Raw genomic sequence first — 24,503 nt, forward strand, 5'->3', positions numbered from 1 at the left:
CAAGTGTGTGTTACACACCAACAGGAGTAGCTACCTATAAGAGTGTGGAAAATGCCAAAGTTAGGAGTTGAACCCAAAAGAGTTAACCTGCCAACGGATCATTGTTACCAGCTACCTGTTCATCACCTATCATACCATGTGTTATAAGGGAATGTTGTACTCAGTTATACATTATCCTAAGAAGGACTAGTGCATGCGACTGTATGAAGGAGACACTCCACCATTAAGTACCTGAGTAGTTGCATAAAAGTGTGAAAGAGGTCCTAACCACAATAAAACACAGTATTCGGTATTATTGATAGATTATATTTATGTGTGGAGATCAGGGTGGAGGGATAGCAAACTATCAGAAGAAAGCGCCAAGCCATTACGACCTATATACCATTTCAAAGGGCGAAGGATTTAGGATAGGACCGAAAGGAAGGAATAGTGTGCAACAACTTGGACCGTCGGGGATTGAACGCCAACCTGCATGAAGCGAGACTATCGCCCTACCGTGCAAACCCAAGTGGTTGGGCTCAGCTCAGTGCGAACCACTAATGGGTTTTAACCTTCCCAGCAATTGGACAGGTTATTGTCCAGCTATCATAGGCAGTTAACACGTAACTTATCTTTAAATGAGTTCGTGGTTGAGTGAGTAATTTTCTGAGGATTACATACATACACATTTAGCTTGCTACAGATTAATGCCATGATAATTCTGCATGACGAATACTTGTCCATTTGACAAGATATCGAGATTGTTGGACATGAATTGTGATTACCCGAACGACAGTAAGCTCCATTGTCTCAGGTGAGTACCAGAAATGGTTGATGAAGCCAAGTAACGATTGATTGTCCTAAGTGTTAAGGGAGGTTGTTCCTGTGGAAAACCGTTATCAGTTAATAAGATATTTCATGTCTCTCCCATGAAATTTTGGCTTTGAAGACATAAATTGCGAGAAAATTCAAGCAGCCAATGTATTAGCTTGCTTGAACTTACAGGCAGGACATGAGAGTGGTTGAGGTCATGTAGTGGCGTCGACTGCTGGACAGACCACCGCTCTATCTGGTCCAGATACAACCTTCACACCCAACCCAAGAGAAGACCTCAAGGTCCAGAAAAGATTGTCTCCAAGCTGAAGATCAGTAGAGTTGCTGAAGAATTCTCCAACGACCAGAAAGAAGTATGCAAGACACACCCCAGAATGTTCGTACCAGCACTAAGGAAGCGTATGCAGCCTTTTGGGATTCAGTCTACTCGCATGCGTTGAGCACCTCGGACTAGCGTCCCGCAGAAACTGGACTGGCTCGACGAAACGACGAAGAGATACAGGCACTGCTGTCGGAAAAAACATAATATTTGAGAACACCAGAATGACCCGTCATCACACGCTGTGACAGATGCCTTTGCCAGTGCGCGAAGAAAGGTGAAGATTCCGTGAAATGCAGAACTGTGGGGAAATATTTCCCACTTATAAACATAATTAATATTTATTATAAACCTAATAAATATTTATAATAATATACAGCAATGAGGATTCGTCCTCTGTTAAGTTTACATGACTAAATAAGAATTATTACTATTTAAAACCGAGTTATTTATGAGGATTATTCCTGTTCTCAATATATAAATTATAATAATATTACTGAGTGACGTGACATTTGTGACGTCAGTTAGCTCCACGTCACCACGAAGATTGAGGAACGGAACTACTTTCTTAGGTCTCGTTGGTGAGCCTCGTTGGTGAGCCTCGTTGGTGAGCCTCGTTGGTGAGCCTCGTTGGTGAATTAAGGTGTGGAGAAAAAATCTAACATATATTCAACAAATCAAAATATTCAGTTCAGACTCTGTAATGATTAGAATTAAACAGCCAAACAGCCAATGTAATGACTATTAGTTGTGACATGACCGAGAGGGTGAGTGTTGGGGAGGAAGACTGGCCATGTTGGTTTGGTCGGCAGTGAGAAGGGAAGAGACCTATCAGGAGAAGGCGCCAAGCCATTATGACTATATAGCACTTGGATGGGGTCAGGATAAAGATTTAGGATGGGATGGGTGAAGTAAGTAATTATCAAAAGAAGGCACCACACCGGGAAGTCTATGTAGCACCATCAAAGTGCGGAATAATCAGAGGGCGCTAAATATCACCAAGGATGCCAATACGATAACAAAAACGCATAAGGCGAACAATATCAAAATCACCAAGAATTCTATCAAGGGACAAGTGACCGCGAGGGACGGTCAGAAAGCAAGACACGTTCATCCTTGAAGTCAGGACATTCAACAAGGATATGCATGACTGTAAAAGAGACAATGCAATTTGAACAATAAGGAGCAAGGCGGCACTCCATTATTTGACCGTGAGTTAAGTATGTATGGCCAATATGTAACCTTGCTAGAGTCGTTTTCCATCGCCGGTTACGGTGGTAGGAGGAAGGCCACGGGGACACGGGGCTTAAGAGTACGCAGTTTGTTACCAACAACAGAAGATCAACAACACTGCCAACGGGCAAGGATTGAGGAATGAATAACCGGGTAAAAGTCGGGAAAGGGAGTACCTTTATGGGAGATGGGACAAGAGCGGATAGCTTGTCTGGAGGCAGCATCCGCACGCTCATTAAAATAAACACCAATATGGCTGGGAACCCAGCAAAACTCTATGGATTTAAATTTACTGGGGATAAGAAACAGCCAATGTTGAATTTCGACGACCACCGGATGGACTGGATTAAAAGACCCTAGAGCCATGAAGGCACTACGAGAGTCAACTACAACCACAAAGGAGGATTGACAACGAGAAAGCAGGAGTCGAAGAGCATAGAGACTAGCATAAAGTTCTGCTGTGAAGATGCTAGTCTCCAGAGGTAAGCGACACATATATGTGCGGTCAGGAAAAACAATAGGGTAGCCTACACCGTCCGCAGACTTAGACCCATCAGTGAAGATGGAAACGGGATGGGAGTGTGAAGAAAAGTGCTCAAGGAAAAGGCGTTTCAGAACCATAGAAGAGGTAAAAGCTTTAGTGATGCGGGTCAAGGAAGTACAAAATTTCGGAAGGGGGACTCTCCACGGGGGCAAGGTAGGAACAATACAAGGAGCTGCTGTGCTGCGGCACGTCCGAAAACCATATTGAGATTGAGAGAGGTGGTGATAATGTTCTAAGAACCACATCAGACGAACGTTAACCATATGTTCTAAGAGTTTGCAGACACAACTCGTGAGGGCAATAGGGCAGAAGTCCTTAGGGGATGTCCCGAGACACCCTGGTTTCCGAACAGGGAGGACAACAGCATCGAGCCAGTCTTCAGGTACTGACGACGACCCACAGACCCGATTATACAGACTCAGTAAATACTGAGACATGTACGGAGGGAGATGGAGAAGCATCTCTTAATGAATGCCATCGGAGCCCGCCACCATAGAACCGCAGAGGGCCAGGGCAGACTGAAGTTCAGAGAGAGAAAAGGGATCGTTATAGGGAAGCCGAAGACGAGTGCAGAAATCTAAAGGATGAGATTGAGGAAGATGAGAGCCAGAGCTATCAGATGAAAAGTGGGAACCCAGTTCGGTTGCGACCTGCAACGGGTCCGCCACAAAAGTACCACGGAGGTGAAGGACCGGTGAGACATCAGGAACGAACTTACCCACTATCTTGTGGATACGCTTCCAGATCTGCGGCAGAGGAGTTTTGAACGTAATGGTGGAAACATAACTCTTCCAACACTCACGTTTAGCTTTACAGATGGTCTTACGGGCCACCGCATTCACCTTCCGAAACAAAACGAAAGAATCAGCCGTCTGCCGGCGGCGGTGTTTCTTCCAGACTGCACGCTTAAAGCTGCCCGTCCTCCAAAAATGGGGAGGTAAATGTAATAGCCCCATAATGCAATTATGTACTTTGTATGGAAGTCAGAAATTGTACTTATTTACACTTAGTATTAAATCGTAGTCAAATATGTATTGCGAATATTTGAATTTATCTGAAAAGCTGAAATAGAAAACCACACTCCTCACCTAACTGTCTTCGTTTTTGAAGATAAGCATTTTATTGCTTCTTAATTACAATTAATACTTAACCCGATAGCTATATTGATATTACAGTTTTATAAAACAAATAAAAAAAAACTAAAATATTTCAATGAATTGTAAAAGTAATTCAGGATATTTTCAAATTTTGTATAAAATCTCTATTGTTTAATAAATCTGAAAAAACTCTTATATTTAAACCGTGGGTATAGTAAATTGAATTTCTTTGCACTGGCAGAACATCTTCAATCCCCACCCCCCCCAGCCAACAGCAATACAAAACATAAACAGAGTAGAAACATGGATCCAACACAACCCTCAGGCCATCACACACTACCCTACCATTGACCTCACGACACTAGACGACTTACAAAGTGACCTCACAGAATCAATACTACCTGAAGAAGTTAAACTCATGCTCAAGAACTCCAGACGTAAAGCCCCAGGAGCCACCGGCATTGGCCAAGCTCTCCTCAAGCAACTTCCAGAACCCCTAATCTTTGCACTCACTGACGTCTACAACGCCTCACTAGCATCAGGATATTTCCCAAGCCCATTCAAAGAAGCCACAGCAATCCTCATTCCAAAACCCCAAAAATCCCCGACAGACCACAAAAACTACAGACCGATCAGCCTACTAGAGACACTAGGGAAAGTATATGGAAAACTCATTAATCATAAACTCAGGAATCACCTAAAACACAAAAACATATTGACAGACAAACAATTTGGCTTCAGACAACACCGCTCAACACAAGACGCACTGAACATAATAACAAACTACCTCTCCATAAATAAGCACCAGAGGGCCAAGACGGCCCTCATTGCAAAGGACGTCGAAAAGGCTTTTGACACAGTATGGCACGACGGCCTAAGTTACAAATTCTGCACTCTATTTCAACTATCTTACAACATGCAGAGGTTACTTTGCAGCTTTCTAACAAATAGAAAGATGCAGATCAAGTTCCTCAGCAAGCTGTCAGGTTACTTCAACCTAAATGCAGGTGTCCCCCAGGGCTCAGTTCACTCACCAACCTTATACATACTCTATATAAACGACATTCCTGACCCAATATACTGGACATCAATGACCCTTTGCTACGCTGACGACGTAACCCATCTGATCTCGGACTATACGATTAAAGCCCTCACACGGAAAGCACAGCAAGAAATAGACAAAGTCACCCTCTGGGAACACGACTGGCGAATAAAAACAAACCCCAACAAGTCTAAAATGACATACTTCTTCTACAACAAACGACGTAACCCTGCCCAAGTAAAACTCTACTCTCAATCACCAGATGCAACCCAGATCCCAAGAGTCAACAACACCACAGTACTTGGACTCACATTAGACTCTAACCTTCGTTTTCACAGACATATAACACCCAAGAAAGCTATAGCCTCAAACGCTCTATCAAAACTCTTCCCACTCAAACATGCCTCCCAAGCCACCAAGCTCTATCTATACAAAACACTTATTCTCCCATTCCTAACATATGCACCGATCCCACTCTCACTTGCAGCACCAACAAATAGGAAGAAACTCCAGCGTACCCAGAACAGGGCTCTGAGATGGGTGTTCGATACCATTGGCAGGACTTCACCACTAGTGAGGCCCTGCATGAGTGGGCGAACATCCCACCTCTGAACATAACCTGGGATACTATGGGGAAGAAACAGATTAATAGAATTCTCACCTATCATGACAACTACGACGCGTTCCTCAGAAACGTCCTAAGCAGACCCAGACATCCGCACAACCTCTTATCCTGATCGACGATCCACCTCCTGCTCCGTCCCTTTACATGACCCCTCTCCTGTAATATACCACTACTGCAAATCACCAAACTTCCAACTATAGCCTCCTAATTCTTCTCCCCCCTCTTTAGGGGGGGGGGGGGAGACCAACTAGCTCCCGTTTTCTGGTGCCTTGAGTGGGGGCACGATGCTGATTAGCAGATCTAAGACCACATCTGGTGTGAGCCTCCAGGGCACACCCAGCTGAGGGCTGCTATCTCCGTGGGTGCTCAGAAAAACGAAATGTTGTCACAAAGATCCGATTCCTTGCCTTCATTGCCTAGTCTGGTCATAACGATTTCAATGCCATGCAGCTGGGTCTAGCCCTGCCACTTTACCTCATACTGAAAACCCTTCCTCTCACACCCCACTAATTCTTCCCCCTATCCCCACTTCCACGCTCACCCATTAAGGTATCTTGACCTATAGTTAATTGGTTGATTGATTGATAAATTGAATTTTAAAGCTTTATCCTAAAATTCTGAGTGTTTTAACAGAAAACGAGGAGAATTAAATGAAGAGGTAAATGTACCAGCCCCATAAACGCAATTATGTACTATGCATGATAGTCAGGAAATGTACTATTACACTTAGTATTAAAACGTACTGTCAATTCGGAGGATGGGTTGCTTAAAGCGGACAGCTTGAGCACAATTCACATTCCACCAGGGAACACACTTCCGCTTTCCCGAGAGATAGAGCAGAGGGCAGCGTCGAAGACGGTGTTATGAAAAGAGGAGGAGGGCGCAAGGGAGAGGCAGAATAGAGAGGGCGGAGATAGAGGAGGGTAAATAGGCGCCAGTCAGCTTCGGCAAACTGCCCCTAGAGAAGGAGAGGGGGAGGGGTGAAGAGAGACAAAAGGTAACAAGGACTGGGAAATGGTCACTGCCATGGAGGTCATCAAGGAACTATATAATTTATCTACTAAAAATTATCTGTTAGATTAAGGACCTGCCCGAAACGCTGCGCGTACTAGTGGCTTTACAAGATTGTAAATACCATGCTATGTATTCTCTCAAACCCAATGTTACCTTCTTGTATATAAATAAATAAATAAAAAATAAATAAACATAGACCATTACCACATACTAACAAGACAAGACCAAACACACACCACTACCACATACTAACAAGACCAAACACAGACCACTACCACATACTAACAAGACCAAACACAGACCACTACCACATACTAACAAGACCAAGACCAAACACAGACCACTACCAAATTACTAACAAGACAAAAATAAACACAGACCCACTACCACATACTAACAAGACCAAACACAGACCACTACCACATACTAACAAGACCAAACACAGACACTACCACATACTAACAAGACCAAACACAGACCACTACCACATACAACAAACAAGAAAGACCAAACACAGACCACTACCACATACTAACAAGACAAGGACCAAACACAACACCACTGACACATACTAACAAGACAAGACCAAACCCAGAACCACTACCACATACTAACAAGACAAAAATAAACACAGACCACTACACATACTAAACAAGATCCAAACACCGACCACTACCACATACTAAACAAGACCAAACACAGACACTACCACATACTAACAAGACAAGACCAAACACAGACCACTACCACATACTAACAAGACAAGACCAAACACAGACCACTACCACATACTAAACACAGACAAGACCAAACACAGGACCACGCTACCACATAACTAACAAGGACAAGACCAAACCACAGACCACGTACCCATACTAACAATACAAAAATAAACACAGACCACTACCACATACTAACAAGCACAAACACAGGACCACTACCACATACTAACAAGACAAGACCAAACCCAGACCAACTACCACATACTAACAAGGACAAAAATAAACACAGACCACTACCACATACTAACAAGACCAAACACAGACCACTAACCACATACTAACAAGACCAAACACAGACCACTACCACATACTAACAAGACCAAACACAGACCACTACCACATACTAACAAGACCAAACACAAACCACTACCACATACTAACAAGACCAAACACAGACCACTACCACATACTAACAAGACCAAAACACAGACCACTACCACATACTAACAAGACCAAACACGACCACTACCAACATACTAACAAGACCAAACACAAAACCACTACCACATACTAACAAGACCAAACACAGACCACTACCACATACTAACAAGACCAAACACAGACCACTACCACATACTAACAAGACAAACACAGACCACTACCACATACTAACAAGACCAAACACAGACCACTACCACATACTAACAAGACAAACCAAACCACTACCACATACTAACAAGACCAAACACAGACCACTACCACATACTAACAAGACCAAACACAGACCACTACCACATACTAACAAGACCAAACACAGACCACTACCACATACTAACAAGACCAAACACAGACCACTACCACATACTAACAAGACAAGACCAAACACATACCACTACCACATACTAACAACAGACCAAACACACACCACTACCACATACTAACAAGACAAGACCAAACCCAGACCACTACCACATACTAACAAGACAAAAATAAACACAGACCACTACCACATACTAACAAGACCAACACAGACCACTACCATACTAACAAGACCAAACACAGACCACTACCACATACTAACAAGACAAGACCAAACACAACCACTACCACATACTAACAAGACAAGACCAAACACAAACCATTACCACATACTAACAAGACAAGACCAAACACAAACCACTACCACATACTAACAAGACAAGACCAAACACAGACCACTACCACATACTAACAAAACCAAACACAGACCACTACACATACTAACAAGACTGAACACAAACCACTACCACATACTAACAAGACAAGACCAAACACAGACCACTACCACATACTAACAAAACCAAACACAGACCACTAACACATGTGGAAAGTTCCCTTTATCATGGTAATATTATTATCTAAGTAATGTATTATTCATATCAAATCTATATCTCATCAAATCTATATCTCATCATCGGATTCATTATTTATTAATCATATCTACTTTATCTACATCAGCATCCTTCATGACCATTGGCCAAGTACACCATTGGGATTAATGCCTATATAATATTGTTGACATGATCACAAGAATCTAGAAGCTTCCATATAAACAAAAACATTATTGGAACTAAATTATTAGCTTCCAATGACGTGTTTTCAAAATCCTTAATAAAGAACAAATTTTACTTTCCATTACTATTATTTATCACTAAATCCACGTGGGAATTGCCTTGTTATATAACCTTATCACAATAATCAGTCTAAATAATGAAAATAATAAATCTATAAACACTGCCGGCACTTTGACTGACGCCACGGGCAGAGGCCAGAGGGACAGAAGCGCCAAGGGGAGTACCTGTTCGTCCCTTGTTGAAATCGGAGCGGCATGCTAGTGTGCAGTGTTGATAACATTTCAACGGACATTAAAAAACGAACTACTTATCTAATCTCCAGTGTTAACTCTCTATATACCAGGGAACCTAGTGATCAATAATCTGATCAGCAATTTGATCTTTAGAACTCTTATCAAGCGGCGTGAGGCCAGCTCATGTAGCCTGAGTCTCATAATATTTTCTCCATAATAAACCTCATCCTACCAAGCAGCGTCCCTACAAGACGCTGTCCCACAGCAAACGCTGCCAGGGACACAACCAGCATCAAGGCTGCCAGGGACACAACCAGCATCAAGGCTGCCAGGGACACAACCAGCATCATGGCTGCCAGGGACAACCAACATCAAGGCTGCCAGGGACACAACCAACATAAAGGCTGTAAGGGACAACCAGCATCAAGGCTACCAGGGACACAACCAGCATCAAGGCTGCCAGGGACAACCAACATCAAGGCTGCCAGGGACACAACCAGCATCAAGGCTGCCAGGGACACAACCAGCATCAAGGCTGCCAGTGACAACCAACATCAACACTGCCAGGGACACAACCAACATCAAGGCTGCCAGGGACACAACCAGCATCAAGGCTGCCAGGGACACAACCAACGTCAAGGCTGCCAGGGACACAACCAGCATCAAGGCTGCCAGGGACACAACCACATCAAGGCTGCCAGGGACACAACCAACATCAAGGCTGCCAGGGACACAACCAACATCAACGCTGCCAGGGACACAACCAACATCAAGGCTGCCAGGGACACAACCAACATCAAGGCTGCCAGGGACACAACCAACATCAAGGCTGCCAGGGACACAACCAACATCAAGGCTGCCAGGGACACAACCAACATCAAGGCTGCCAGGGACACAACCAACATCAAGGCTGCCAGGGACACAACCAACATCAAGGCTGCCAGGGACACAACCAACATCAAGGCTGCCAGGGACACAACCACTATCAGGGCTGCCAAATCCCCATCAAAAATATTAAGTCTGTTGTCAGCACGAGAGACATCATCTGGCTACTATCAGATAGACTCCAGTTCTCAATTCAGGATAAGTTATTAATTGTTTTAGAGCGTAAATTGGCCAATTAGCATGTTTTATAACATTAATATATCCATATATAAATTGAGAGTCGTTAGGCAGCGAGGTAACGCCACATCATCTAGTAATTTCTGACTTAATCTTCTTAGTGAATGAACCTCTTTTATTGCTGAATATTCATATAATCAGAATACCCATATCCATTAATCTTAATTTATCAAGTTAGTTTATTTTATTGCATATCATTTTTTTACGCATATTTCCACATACCTTATCTCTGAGTAATTATACCCCCGTTTGCAGCAGCACAGATATTCCTCGGACTAGGTTAGAATGTTTATGTGGTTCAGGTCCTAGATGGACGAAAAATGGAAACCACGTGCAAAAATTCAGTCAAATCATAACATAAAACGAAAAGGCAATGTAAAGGATCTGGGTGTACTCACGTCGGAAGGCCTTACTTTTAAAGAACACAATAAAGTAGCCGTCACAACTGCAAGAAAAATGACAGGTTGGATAACAAGAACTTTTCACACTAGAGATGCTATACCGATGATGATACTTTTCAAAACGCTTGTGCTCTCTAGAGTGGAGTACTGCTGCACAATGACAGCCCCTTTCAAAGCTGGAGAAATTGATGACCTGGAGAGCGTGCAGAGATCCTTTACTGCTAGAATCCACTCAGTAAAACATCTAAACTATTGGGACCGACTAAAGAGCCTAAAACTGTACTCCCTTGAGCGCACTCTCTTTCTCCTTTCCCTTCCCCTCTCCCTTCCCTTTCTTCCCTCGTTCGCCTTTCCTTCTCGTGTTCCCTCTCCCCTCCCCTGTTGACCACATCCGGACATAAACTCAAGTGAAGGCAAGGGACTTTGTCTGGCAGTCTCAGGCCATATATCATCTTTTTCCAATCCTCACACTTCCTACCCAATTCCCCCCTTCCAATCGTTCACCTCTTCCCCCTGCCATCGCCATAACCGTTGATAAATTTGAGGAGTCATTCACTCAGTGCCATAAACAATTAAGGCTCAAATTTCATTAGGTGGCTGAGGAGGGGCCATATACTTCAAGTTGGTTTCCGGTATGTAGCGTGGGAACAATTCAGAAGTCTACGGGAATAAAATATAACTTTCAGGGCAGGCCTCTACCCAAGTCAGGGAGGCTTTTAGTGGACGGAGCCAGTCAGGGTATTTGGCTGACCTAGAATAAGACTTGGAATCCATTCGCTTGAGTCTTGAGAGGCAGGGCTTATTGGGCCTAGGAAAACTTAGAGTGGGAGGAGCTGTTCCCACTGAGAAAGTTTATGAAAATATTAAATTCAGTGTCTTGGGCAGAACTTGGAGAAAGGTCCCTTCAGGACCTGGGGCAGCCATCAACATCCTTTGGCCAATTTTCCATTTTTAAAGGTAAAGTAAGTAAGTAAGTATCAAAGGAAGGCACCAAACCGGGAAGGCTATGTAGCACCATCAAACGTGCGGTATAATCAGAGGGCGCTACATCACCAAGGATGCCAATACGAGAACAGAAACGCATGAGGCAAACGATATCAAAAGTATCCGAGTCACCAAGAATACTATCGAGAGACAAGCGACCACGGGGGACTGTCGGAAAACAAGACACACGCTCGTCCCGAAAGTCAGGACATTCAACAAGAATATGCACGACCGTAAGAGGGACAATGCAATTAGGACAATAAGGAGCAGGGCGGCGCTCCATCAAGTGACCACGAGTTAAGCGAGTATGGCCAATACACAACCTCGCCAGAGCCGTTTCCCATCGCCGGTTACGGAGATAGAAGGACGACCACGAGGACACACAACTTTTAAGAGCATGTAGTTTGTTACCAGTAACAGACGACCAACAAGCCTGCCAACGGGTAAGGATGGAGAAATGGATAACAGCATAAAAGTCGGAATAAGGAATACCTTTACGAGAGATGGGACAAGAGCGGACAGCTTCCCTGGTGGCAGAATCTGCACGCTCATTTAAAGACAACGTTGGAGGAATTTGACCTCACCAGTGATGAGGTCAAAAGGTGTCTGCTGGAGCTAGATGTGACAAAGGCTGTTGGGCCTGATAGAATCTCACCATGGATACTAAAGGAAGGTGCAGAAGCACTAAGTGTGCCACTCTCTATGGTGTATAACAGGTCACTGGAAACAGGAGACTTACCAGAAAGTTGGAAGACAGCTAACGTGGTCCCAATATACAAAAAGGGTGACAGGCAAGAGGCACTGAATTACAGGCCAGTTTCCTTAACTTGTATACCATGCAAGGTGCTGGAGAAGATCGTGAGGAAAAGGCTCGTAGAGCCTCTGGAGGGAAATAACTTTGTAACGCACCACCAACATGGGTTCAGAGATGGTAAATCGTGCCTCACAGGTATAATAGAATTTTATGACCAGGCAACGAAAATTAGGCAGGAAAGAGAAGGGTGGGCCGACTGCATTTTCCTGGATTGCCAAAAAGCCTTGACACAGTACCCCATAAAAGGCTGTTAAAAAAGTTGGAGCAACAGGCAGGAGTAAAAGGGAAGGTGCTCCAGTGGATAAGGGAGTACTTAAGCAACAGGAAACAGCGAGTAACGGTGAGGGGGAAGACATCAGAGTGGCGAGATGTCACCAGCGGAGTCCCACTGGGCTCAGTACTTGGAACCCATCCTGTTTCTAATATATGTGAACGATCTTCCAGAGGGTATAGACTCATTCCTCTCGATGTTTGCTGATGATGCAAAAATTATGAGAAGAATCAAGACGGATGAAGATAGACAGAGACTACAGGATGACCTGGATAAACTGGAGGAATGGTCTAGAAAATGGCTGCTGAAGTTCAACTCTGGAAAGTGTAAGGTGATGAAATTAGGCGAAGGGAGCAGGAGGCTGAACACAAGGTATCATCTGGGAGGGGAAATCCTGCAAGAATCAAATAGAGAGAAGGATCTGGGGGTTGATATCACACCGAACCTGTCCCCAGAGGCCCACATCAAAAGAATATCATCAGCGGCATATGCTAGACTGGCCAACATAAGAACTGCCTTCAGAAACTTGTGTAAGGAATCTTTCAGAACCCTGTATACCACTTATGTAAGACCAATCCTGGAGAATGCAGCTCCAGCCTGGAGTCCATACCTAGTTAAACACAAGACAAAGTTAGAGAAGATTCAGCGGTATGCCACCAGGCTCGTCCCGGAACTGAGAGGATTGAGCTACGAGGAAAGGCTAAAGGAGCTGAACCTCACATCCCTGGAAAACAGAAGAGTAAGGGGAGACATGATAACCACCTACAAAATTCTCAGGGGAATTGACAGGGTGGACAAAGACAAACTCTTCAGCACGGGTGGGACACGAACATTGGGACTCAGGTGGAAACTTAGTACCCAGATGAGCCACAGAGACGTTAGAAAGAATTTTTTCAGTGTCAGAGTAGTTAATAAATGGAATGCACTAGGAAGTGATGTGGTGGAGGCTGACTCCATACACAGTTTCAAATGTAGATATGATAGAGCCCAGTAGGCTCAGGAATCTGTACACCAGTTGATTGACAGTTGAGAGGCGGGACCAAAGAGCCAAAGCTCAACCCCCGCAAGCACAATTAGGTGAGTACAATTAGGTGAGTACACACCAATTTGGCTGGGAACCCAACAAAACTCAACCGACTTTAATTTACTGTGAACAAGAAACAGCCAATGCTGGATCTCGACAACCACTGGATGAACCGGATTAAAGGACCCGAGAGCCATGAGGGCACCACGAGAGTCAGCAACAATTACAAAGGAAGATTGACAACGAAAAAGCAGGAGACGAATAGCATAGAGAATACCATAAAGCTCTGCTGTGAAGATGCTAGTCTCCGGAGGTAAGCAACACACATAAGTGCAATCATGAAAAACAACAGAGTAGCCAACACCGTCCGCAGACTTAGACCCATCGGTGAAGACAGAAACGGAGCGGAAGTGAGAAGAAAAGTGCTCTAGGAAAAGGCATTTTAGAACTGTAGGATGGGTAAAAGCTTTAGTGATGCGGGTCAAGGATGTACAAAACTGCGGAAGGGGAACTCTCCACGGGGGCAAAGAAGGAACAACACGAGGAGAAATATTAGAAATACGAACGGAAAGAGAATCCTGTAAGTGAGAGAACCGGACAGAAAGAGGGAGGTGGTGAAGAGATAGAGGAACCGCAGAAGGGGTAAATGTTAAAGCATGACAGAGGCGAGAGGAAGGATGTTGCAAGGACCTCGCAAGAGAGCGAAGACAATAGCGATCATGGTGGTCCTGGAGAGACAGGAAGCCAGTGCCAACATACAAGCTGAGGACAGGAGTCGAACAAAAGGCACCAGAACTGAGGCGCAACCCAGTATGGTGCAAAGCATCAAGACGGCAAAGAGTAGAAGGAGAAGCAGACGAGTAAGCAGGGCAACCATAATCGAGCTTAGACAGGACGAGAAAGTAATGTAAAGCAAGGAGAGTGCACCTATCTGCCCCCCAAGAAGTATGGGACAATACTCAAAAGAGGGTAAGGGCCTTGGAGCACTCAACACGGAGGTAAGAGATATGGGGAGACCAAGACAAACGAGTGTCAAAGAATGACCCCAAAAGCTTCGCGGAATCTTTGTACTCAAGGGGATGACCATAAAGTGACAAAGAGGGACGAAGAACGACCCGTTTCCGAGTAAAAGTCATGGCACAAGTCTTAGTAGAAGAGAACTTGAAGCCATGATCGGTGGCCCAAGACGACACGGCATCAATCGCAAGTTGAAGCGGGCGTTGAAAGAGAGGCGAATCATCACCCTGACAGCAAAGGGCAAGATCATCGACATAAAGAGCGGAGAAGACGCCTGGAGGAAGAGAGGAAAGAAGACCATTGAGGGCAACCAGAAAAAGAGTAGTGCTCAGAACACTACCCTGGGGCACACCTTCGTATTGCTGAAAAGAGGCCGAGAGAGTGGTACCAAGGCGCACCCGGAAGGAACGACGAGAGAGGAAGCTGCGGAGAAAGAGAGGGAGATGACCACGAAGGTCAAAAGAATGAAGCTGGGATAGAATATGATACCGCCATGTAGTGTCGTAAGCCTTTTCCAGATGAAAAAGGATGGCAACAATGGAGGTCTTCGCAGCAAAAGCAGTATGAATATAGACTTGTGAGGTTAGGGGGATACGAGGACGGCTTTCTGCAAAGGGACATGACGAGGGAAGAGAGAAGGAAGGCTGCAAAAGCAAGGGAGAGACGCTGAGAAAGGGGTGGGGATATGGGAGCCACAGGACTCAGCTCAGAATCTCCAGGAACCTCAGAGGGGAGTGGGAATCCCCCCACCAGCAGGCCAGCACACCCAGGGGGGGGACTGTAACAGAAGCCTCCCACCAACCAACCTCTCAGCCTTCCCCCACCAATCAACTGTACCTCCCCAGACAGTAAAGTCCCTCTTCAGACCATGCCCCCATGTTCCCTGATCCCAGACACCCCATGTTCTCCCCATGCACTTTTTCTTCCCCAACCCCTACCCCAGATCCTCACTGTTCCTACACCCCATGCCCTTCCCTGTTTCTCCAGCCTGTACCCTGCCCAGTTTCCCCACCCCAAGCTCTCCTCCCTGCCCTACCCCCCTCCCTCCTGGCCCCTCCTCCCCAGGCTTCCCTCCCCAACCCCTGACCTCCCTGTCAACCCACCCTAGGATAGCTCCCCCATCCCATGCCCCAAATCACCCCCAACCCCGGACCCCCTCAACCGCATCACGTCAGGCCCCCCTAGCCCTCCTGTTCCAGATCCTCACAGCCCTCTCACACCCCAGACCCCCCAGGTCCTCCTTCCTAGGCTCACCCATCCCAGATATCCCTTGTCCCCCAACTCCAGTGGAATCCACAGAAACTGAGAATGGACAGAAGAGAATCAGCTTTAAGGTCATGTACTCGAACATAGATGGGATTACAAACAAGGCTAGTGAACTTAGGGAAACAACACAAGAAGTAAATCTAGATGTAATTGAACTCACAGAAACAAAACTCTCAGGAATCATAACGAATGCGGTGTTTCCCCAGGACTACACTGTAATAAGGAAAGAGAGGGAATCAAGGGGAGGCGGAGGAGTGGCTCTACTGATGAGAAAGGAATGGAGTTTCGAGGAGATGGTTATTCCGGGCTGCGAAGGGTTCAGAGACTTCATCACAGGCACCATGACAATGGGAGGACCAAGAGTAGTAGTAGCAGTGATATATAACCCACCACCAAATGAAAGAAGACCCAGGCAAGAGTATAACAGAAACAACATGGCAGTTAACATTATCATTGAGAGAGCAGCCGCTGCTGCCTGTAGAAATCGATCCCATCTTCTCATACTGGGGGGACTTTAAATATGGAAGGATAGACTGGGAAACAGGGAACCACATGGAGGTGAGGAAGCATGAAGAGCGAAACTGCTAGAGGTTCAAGACATGATGGACTACATCACACAGAAGTATAAGGAGGCAGCAGTCAAGTTCGTCCAAGTCCAAAAGGAAAAAAATGAAATGGAGATGAGAAAACCATGGTTTAATCAAAGTTGCAAGCTAGCAAAGCAGCTAAGTAAAAGGGAGTGGAGAAACTATACAAACAACAGAACACTAGAGAGCAGAGAAAGATACCAGAGCTCCAGGAATGAATACGTCAGAGTGAAAAGAGAGGTAGAGAGGCAATATGAAAATGACATAGCGAGCAAGACAAAGACTCAACCCAAACTGCTGCATTGCCACATCAGGAGGAAAACAACAGTGAAGGAACAGGTAATGAAACTGAGGATAGGTGCTGAAAGATTCACTACAAACGACAAGGAAGTGTGCGAGGAACTCAATACAAAATTCCAGGAAGTCTTCACCTCAGAGCAAGGAGAAGTCCCAGAGATAAGGGAGGGAATATCAAGCCAGACACCACTAGAGGAGTTTGTGATTACCAATGAGGAGGTTAGGAAGCATCTGCTAGATTTGGACGTGACAAAGGCTATAGATGGAATGGAATGATGGAGGATGGAATCTCACAATGGATTCTAAAGGAAGGACCAGAATCTCTGTGCCTACCACTCTCCATGGTATACAACAAATCGCTGGTAACAGATGAACTGCCAAAAATTTGGAAGACGGCCAATGTAGTCACACTATACAAGAAGGGTGATAGGCAGGAGGCACTGAACTACAGGTCAGTGTCTCTAACTTGCATTCCATGCAAGATGATGGAAAAGATTGTGCGAAAAAAGCTAGTGGAACAATTGGAGCGGAAGAACTTTGTAACACAACATCAGCATGGGTTCAGAGATGGCAAATCGTGACTAACAGAATTAATTGAGTTCTATGACCAGACAACAAAAATCAGGCAAGAAAGAGAGGGCTGGGCTGACTGCATATTTCTGGAGTGCAAGAAAGCTTTTGACACAGTACCACATAAGAGACTAGTGCACAAACTGGAGATGCAGGCAGGAGTGAAAGGGAAGGTACTCCACTGGATAAGAGATTACCTAAGCAACAGGACACAGCGAGTCACTGTGAGGGGTGAGGTCTCGGAGTGGCGGGGAGTCACCAGTGGAGTCCAACAGGGATCAGTCCTTGGACCTATGCTGTTTCTGATATACGTAAATGATCTCCCAGAAGGAGATACATACGACCACACACAAAAGACCGTCCCTCACTAAGATAACAAGACCACACCCAGACCATCACCACCCCTCACTAGGATAACAAGACCACACCCAGACCATCATCACCCCTCACTAGGATAACAAGACCACACCCAGACCATCACCCCTCACTAAGACGACAAGACCACACCCAGACCACCACCACCACTCACTAAGATAACAAGACCACCACCCCTCACTAAGATAACAAGACACACCCAGACCACCACCACCCCTCACTAAGATAACAAGACCACGCACAGACCACCACCCCTCACTAAGATAACAAGACCACACCCAGACCACCACCCCTCACTAAGATAACAAAACCACACCCAGACCATCACCAGCCCTCACTAGGATAACAAGACCACACCCAGACCACCACCACCCTTCACTAAGACGACAAGACCACACTCAGACCACCACCCTCACTAAGATAACAAGACCACACCCAGACCATCACCCCTCACTAAGACGACAAGACCACACCCAGACCACCACCACCCCTCACTAAGATAACAAGACCACACCCAGACCATACCACCCTCACTAAGATAACAAGACCACACCCAGACCACCACCACCCTCACTAAGATAACAAGACCACACCCAAACCATCACCCCTCACTAAGATAACAAGACCACACCCAGACCATCACCACCCCTCACTAAGATAACAAGGCCACACCCAGACCATCACCACCCTCACTAGGATAACAAGACCACACCCAGACCATCACCCCTCACTAAGATAACAATACCACACCCAGACCATCACCACCCCTCACTAGGATAACAAGACCACACCCAGACCACCACCCCTCACTAAGATAACAAGACCACACCCAGACCATCACCACCCCTCACTAGGATAACAAGACCACACCCAGACCATCACCACCCCTCACTAAGATAACAAGGCCACACCCAGACCACCACCACCCCTCACTAGGATAACAAGACCACACCCAGACCATCACCACCCCTCACTAAGATAACAAGACACACCCAGACCACCACCCCTCACTAAGATAACAAGACCACACCCAGACCATCACCACCCTTCACTAGGATAACAAGACCACACCCAGACCATCACCACCCCTCACTAGGATAACAAGACCACCCCCAGATCAACCCACCCCTCACTAAGATAACAAGACCACACACAGACCACCACCACCCTTCACTAAGATAACAAGACCACACCCAGACCATCACCACCCTCACTAGGATAACAAGGCCACACCCAGACCATCACCACCACTCACTAGGATAACAAGACCACCCCCAGACCATCACCACCCCTCACTAAGATAACAAGACCACACCCAGACCACCACCCCTCACTAAGATAACAAGACCACACCCAGACCACCACTCCTCACTAAGATAACAAGGCCACACCCAGACCATCACCACCCTCACTAAGATAACAAGACGCCACACACACACACCACCACCTGTCGTTAACAGGAGTGAACCATTAAATAAACCACCACCCCTTACTACCAAGACTAAACTGCAACCGAACTACCACTCATCACTAACAAGACCAGCTCATCCTAACCCTAACACCTTACTACAAAGACAAAAACTAACCAAACTACCTCCCCCTTTTGGATAAAATAAGACAACACCCAATTTATATTTCCTCATTAAGAAGTCACGAATGGAACCAATAGACTATCCCTCTCTCACAAAACATGGCTCAAACTCAAACTCAAACTACCGCCATTCTCACTACAATTCCCAATCCGAACAGCCCTTACCAATAATAACCAAATTACCGCCCCGTCTCTAACAAGAAAATATACCACCAAACCACCTCCCCTTAACAATACGTGAATACAATCAAACTACCAGCAAACACTAACGAGAAAAGCTCTCACCCTAAACCCTAACTACATATAAATAACTACAATCGACCACATTAGGACAGAAAATGGCACTCACTGATATTTGGAGCCACCTGAACAACGGCCTCTCTCTTACCTCTCTTGATTGGGAGCTGCAGGTCTGTGTTGAATCATCTTGTATCTGACGTAAGGGTTCGGGTATCTCCACACCGTCATATCTGAAGACGTAACCCTATTCCACATATCATCGTCCTCGCCTCCCCATCCCCAGTACATGTTGCTCCAGCCATTCACCTTTAATATGTGGCTCTACATCATGAGACAACCACCTCCGAAATAGCTATGGTAGGGATTCCTGTGGGAGAAATAGAGTGAGCTGACATTTTGGGGCACTGAGATGCCCACTTGGGGAGTGAGAGCGTCGGGGCACTGAGATGCCCACTTGGGGAGTGAGAGCGTAGGGGCACTGTGGTGTCCACTTGGGGAGTGAGAGCGTCGGGGCACTGTGGTGTCCACTTGGGGAGTGAGAGCGTCGGGGCACTGTGGTGTCCACTTGGGGAGTGAGAGCGTCGGGGCACTGTGGTGTCCACTTGGGGAGTGAGAGCGTCGTTTCATTTAGTGCAGTTATGTGTTGGAGGGAAACCTGGAGAATAGTTATTGCTGTGGCAAATTTGGTTTTGTGGGAGAGAATATAAGTTATGTATAATCAACCCCCACATCTGAAAATTATAAAGATAAAGTAAGTAATTGTCAAAAGAAGGCACCAAACCGGGAAGGCTATGTAGCACCATCAAATGTGCGGAATAATTAGAGGGCGCTAAATATCACCATGGATGCCAATACGAGAACAAAAACGCATAAGGCGAACGATATCAAAAGTATCCGAGTCACCAAGAATTCTATTGAGGGACACGTGACCGCGAGGGGCGGTCGGAAAGCAAGACACACTCTCGTCCTGGAAGTCAGGACATTCAAGAAGGATATGCACGACCGAAAGAAACACAATGCAACTAGGACAATAAGGAGCAGGGCGGCGCTCCATCAAGTGACCATGAGTTAAGTGAGTATGGCCAATATGCAACCTCGCCAGTTACGGTGGTAGGAGGACGGCCACGAGGAAACACAACATTTAAGAGTACGTAGTTTGTTACCAGTAACAGACGACCAACAAGCCTGCCAACGGGTAAGGATGGAGGAATGGATAACCGGATAAAATTCGGAATATGGAACGCCTTTACGAGAGATGGGACAAGAGCGGACAGCTTCCTTGACGGCAGCATCCGCACGCTCATTTATAGAGACACCAATATGGCTGGGAACCCAACAAAACTCAACCAACTTAAATTTACTGTGAACAAGAATCAGTCAATGTTGGATCTTGACAACTACTGGATGAAACGGATTAAAGAACCCGAGAGTTATGAGGGTACTACGAGAGTCAACAACAACTACAAAGGAAGGCTGATCACGAGAAAGCAGGAGATGAAGAGCATAGAGAATAGCATAAAGCTCCACTGTGAAGATGCTAGTCTCTGGAGGTAAGCGACACATAAGCGCGATCAGGAAAAAACAAGAGTAGCCAACACCGTCCGCAGACTTAGACCCATCGGTGAAGACAGAAACGGAGCGGGAGTGAGAAGCAAAGTGCTCAAGGAAAAGGCGTTTTAAAACCGTAGGAGGTTATCTTGAGGTTATCTTGAGATGATTTCGGGGCTTTTTAGTGTCCCTGCGGCCTAGTCCTCGACCAGGCCTCCACCCCCAGGAAGCAGCCCGTGACAGCTGACTAACACCCAGGTACCTATTTTACTGCTAGGTAACAGGGGCATAGGGGTGAAAGAAACTCTGCCCATTGTTTCTCGCCGGCGCCTGGCATCGAACCCAGGACCACAGGATCACAAGTCCAGCGTGCTGTCCGCTCGGCCGACCGGCTCCCCTAAAGGGGTAAAAGGAAAGGTAAAAGCTTTAGTGATGCAAGTCAAGGATGTACAAAACTGTGGAAGGGGAACCCTCCACGAGGGCAAAGAAGGAACAACACGAGGAGAAATATTAGAAATACGAACGGAAAGAGAATCCTGTAAGCGAGATAACCGGACAGAAAGAGGGAGGTTGTGAAGAGGAACAGGAACCACAGGAGGGGTAAAAGTTAAAGCACGACAGAGGCGAGAGGAGGGATGTTGCAAGGGCCGCGCAAGATAGCGAAGACAGTAGCGATCACGGCGTTTCTGGAGAAACAGGAAGCCAGTGTCAACATACAAGCCGAGGACAGGAGTCGAACGAAAGGCACCAGAACTGAGGCGCAACCCAGTATGGTGCAAAGCATCAAGACGGCGAAGAGTAGAAGGAGAAGCAGACGAGTAAGCAGGGCAACCATAATCGAGCTTAGACAGGATGAGAGAGGAATGTAAAGCAAGGAAAGTGCGCCTATCCACTCCCCAAGAAGCATGGGACAATACCCGTAGGAGGGTAAGGGCCTTAGAGCATTCAACACGGAGGTAAGAGATATGGGGAGACCAAGACAAACGAGTGTCTTAATCACCCTGACAGCAAAGGGTAAGATCATCGACATAGAGAGCGGAGAAGACGCCTGAAGGAAGAGAGGAAAGAAGACCATTGAGGGCAACCAGAAAAAGAGTAGTGCTCAGAACACTACCCTGGGGCACACCTTCGTATTGCTGAAAAGAGGCAGAGAGAGCGGTACCAAGCTGCACCCGAAAGGAACGACGAGAGTAAGCTGTAGAGAAAGAGATGACCACGAAGGCCAAAAGAATGAAGCTGGGATAGAATATGAAAGTGCCAGGTGGTGGTGTAAGCCTTTTCCAGGACAAAAAGGACGGCAACAACGGAGGTCTTCGCAGCAAAAGCAGTACGAATATAGACCTCCAAGTTCACCAGGACATCTGTCGTGCTGCAGCACTTGCAAAACCAAATTGAGAAGGGAGAGGAGGTGATGGTGTTCCAGGAACCACATCAGACGAACGTTAACCATACGTTCAAAGAGTTTGCAGACAACTTGTAAGAGCAATAGGGCGAAAGTACTTAGGGGATGTTCCCAGAGACCCTGATTTGCGAACATGGAGGACAACGGCATTGCGCCAGTCCTCAGGGACTGACGACGACTCCCAGATCCGATTATACAGACTCGGTAAAAACTGAGACGTGCACGGAGGGAGATGGCGAAGCATCTCATAATGAATACCATCGGAGCCCGCCGCCGTAGATCCGCAGAGGGCCAGGGCAGAACGAAGTTCAGAGAGAGAGAGAAGGGGTCGTTATAGGGAAGTCGAAGATGAGTGCAGAAACGAGTGCAGAAACCGAAAGGACGAGACTCAAGTACAGGTTTACGAAGAAGGAAAGATTGGGGAAGATGAAGACCAGCCCTACAGAAGAAAAGTGGAAACCCAGTTCGGTAGCGACCTGCAACGGGTCTGCCACAAGAGTACCATGTAGGTGAAAGACCGGTGAAACATCGGGAACGAACTTACCCGCTATCTTGCGGATACGCTTCCAGATCTGTTTCAGAGGAGAGGAGAGACAGAGGAGTTTCGGACGTAATGGTGGAGACATAAGATGCCCAACATTCACGTTTAGCTGTACGGATGGCCTTACGGGCCACCACACTCGCCTTCCGAAAGAAAAGAAAAGAATTGGTCGTCTGCCGACGGCGGTGTCTCTTCCAGGCTGCACTCTTACAGCGGACAGCCCGAGCACAGTCTGCATTCCACCAGGGAACGCAATTCCGTGGACCCCGAGAGGAAGAGCGAGGAATAGAGCGGAGGGCAGCGTCGAAGACAGTGTCATGAAAAGGAGAGAGCGAGGGAGAGGTCAGAGAGAGCTGCACTGGGGGTAAAGAGGTTCCAGTCCGCTTTCGCAAACTGCCACCTAGGGAAGGAGAGGGGAGGGCGAAAAGAGAAAAAGGAAACAAGGATGGGGAAATGGTCACTACCATGAAGGTCAACAAGAACCTGCCACGTGAAATCTAAGTAAAGAGAAGACGAGCAAAGAGAAAGATCAAGACAGGAAAGGGTGCGAGTCCGAGAGTCCAAATGTGTGGGCTCACCAGAATTCAGAAGAGACAGGGAAGAAGAGAGGATAAACGGCTAAAGAAGGCGACCCCGGGTGTTCGTCAGAACATCACCTCAAAGGGAATGACGACAATTGAAATCACCCAGCAGGAGCACAGGCTCCGGTAAGAAGTCCAGTAAGTGTTTCAGATCAGCAAGAGAAAGCGGGACACTCGGGGGGAGATTAATGGAACAAACAGTGCACCATTTCCCATCAAAGATACGAGCAACAGAACAATGGAGAGGCGAAGGAAAAAGTAAGGAGACAAAGGGAACATCAGAGCGAATCAAGAGAGCAGAAGAGTTAGGAGACCCAGCAACAGCTGGAGGGGGGGGGGAGAGAAAGGAATAGCCACGAAAGCGACCAGGACGAGCACCAAGCATCGGCTCCTTGAGACAGACACAAAGGAGCGAAAACCGCGAAATCAGAAGTTGGAGTTCGAGGAAATTGGCGTAATAACCCCGAACGTTCCATTGAAGAATAGACATTGACGAGAAGAGAAAGGACAACAACAGAGAACAAGGAAGAAACAAAGGTGAAAGAGCAACATAGCACGTTAAAGAAGATCAAAGTCGGGATCAGGTTCAGCAAAGTCAGGGTTAGGGGGCATGGGTA

General features: G+C 46.3%; 1 pseudogene; it reads right to left on the bottom strand.

Moving 5' to 3' along the window:
* The window catches only part of LOC138365878 (beta-1,4-galactosyltransferase 4-like), a 113,167-nt pseudogene that overhangs the window by 10,829 nt on the left and 77,835 nt on the right, over positions 1-24,503 (bottom strand).

This window comes from Procambarus clarkii, chromosome 2, assembly GCF_040958095.1.
Source record: "Procambarus clarkii isolate CNS0578487 chromosome 2, FALCON_Pclarkii_2.0, whole genome shotgun sequence".
Classification (NCBI taxonomy): Eukaryota; Metazoa; Arthropoda; class Malacostraca; order Decapoda; family Cambaridae; genus Procambarus; species Procambarus clarkii.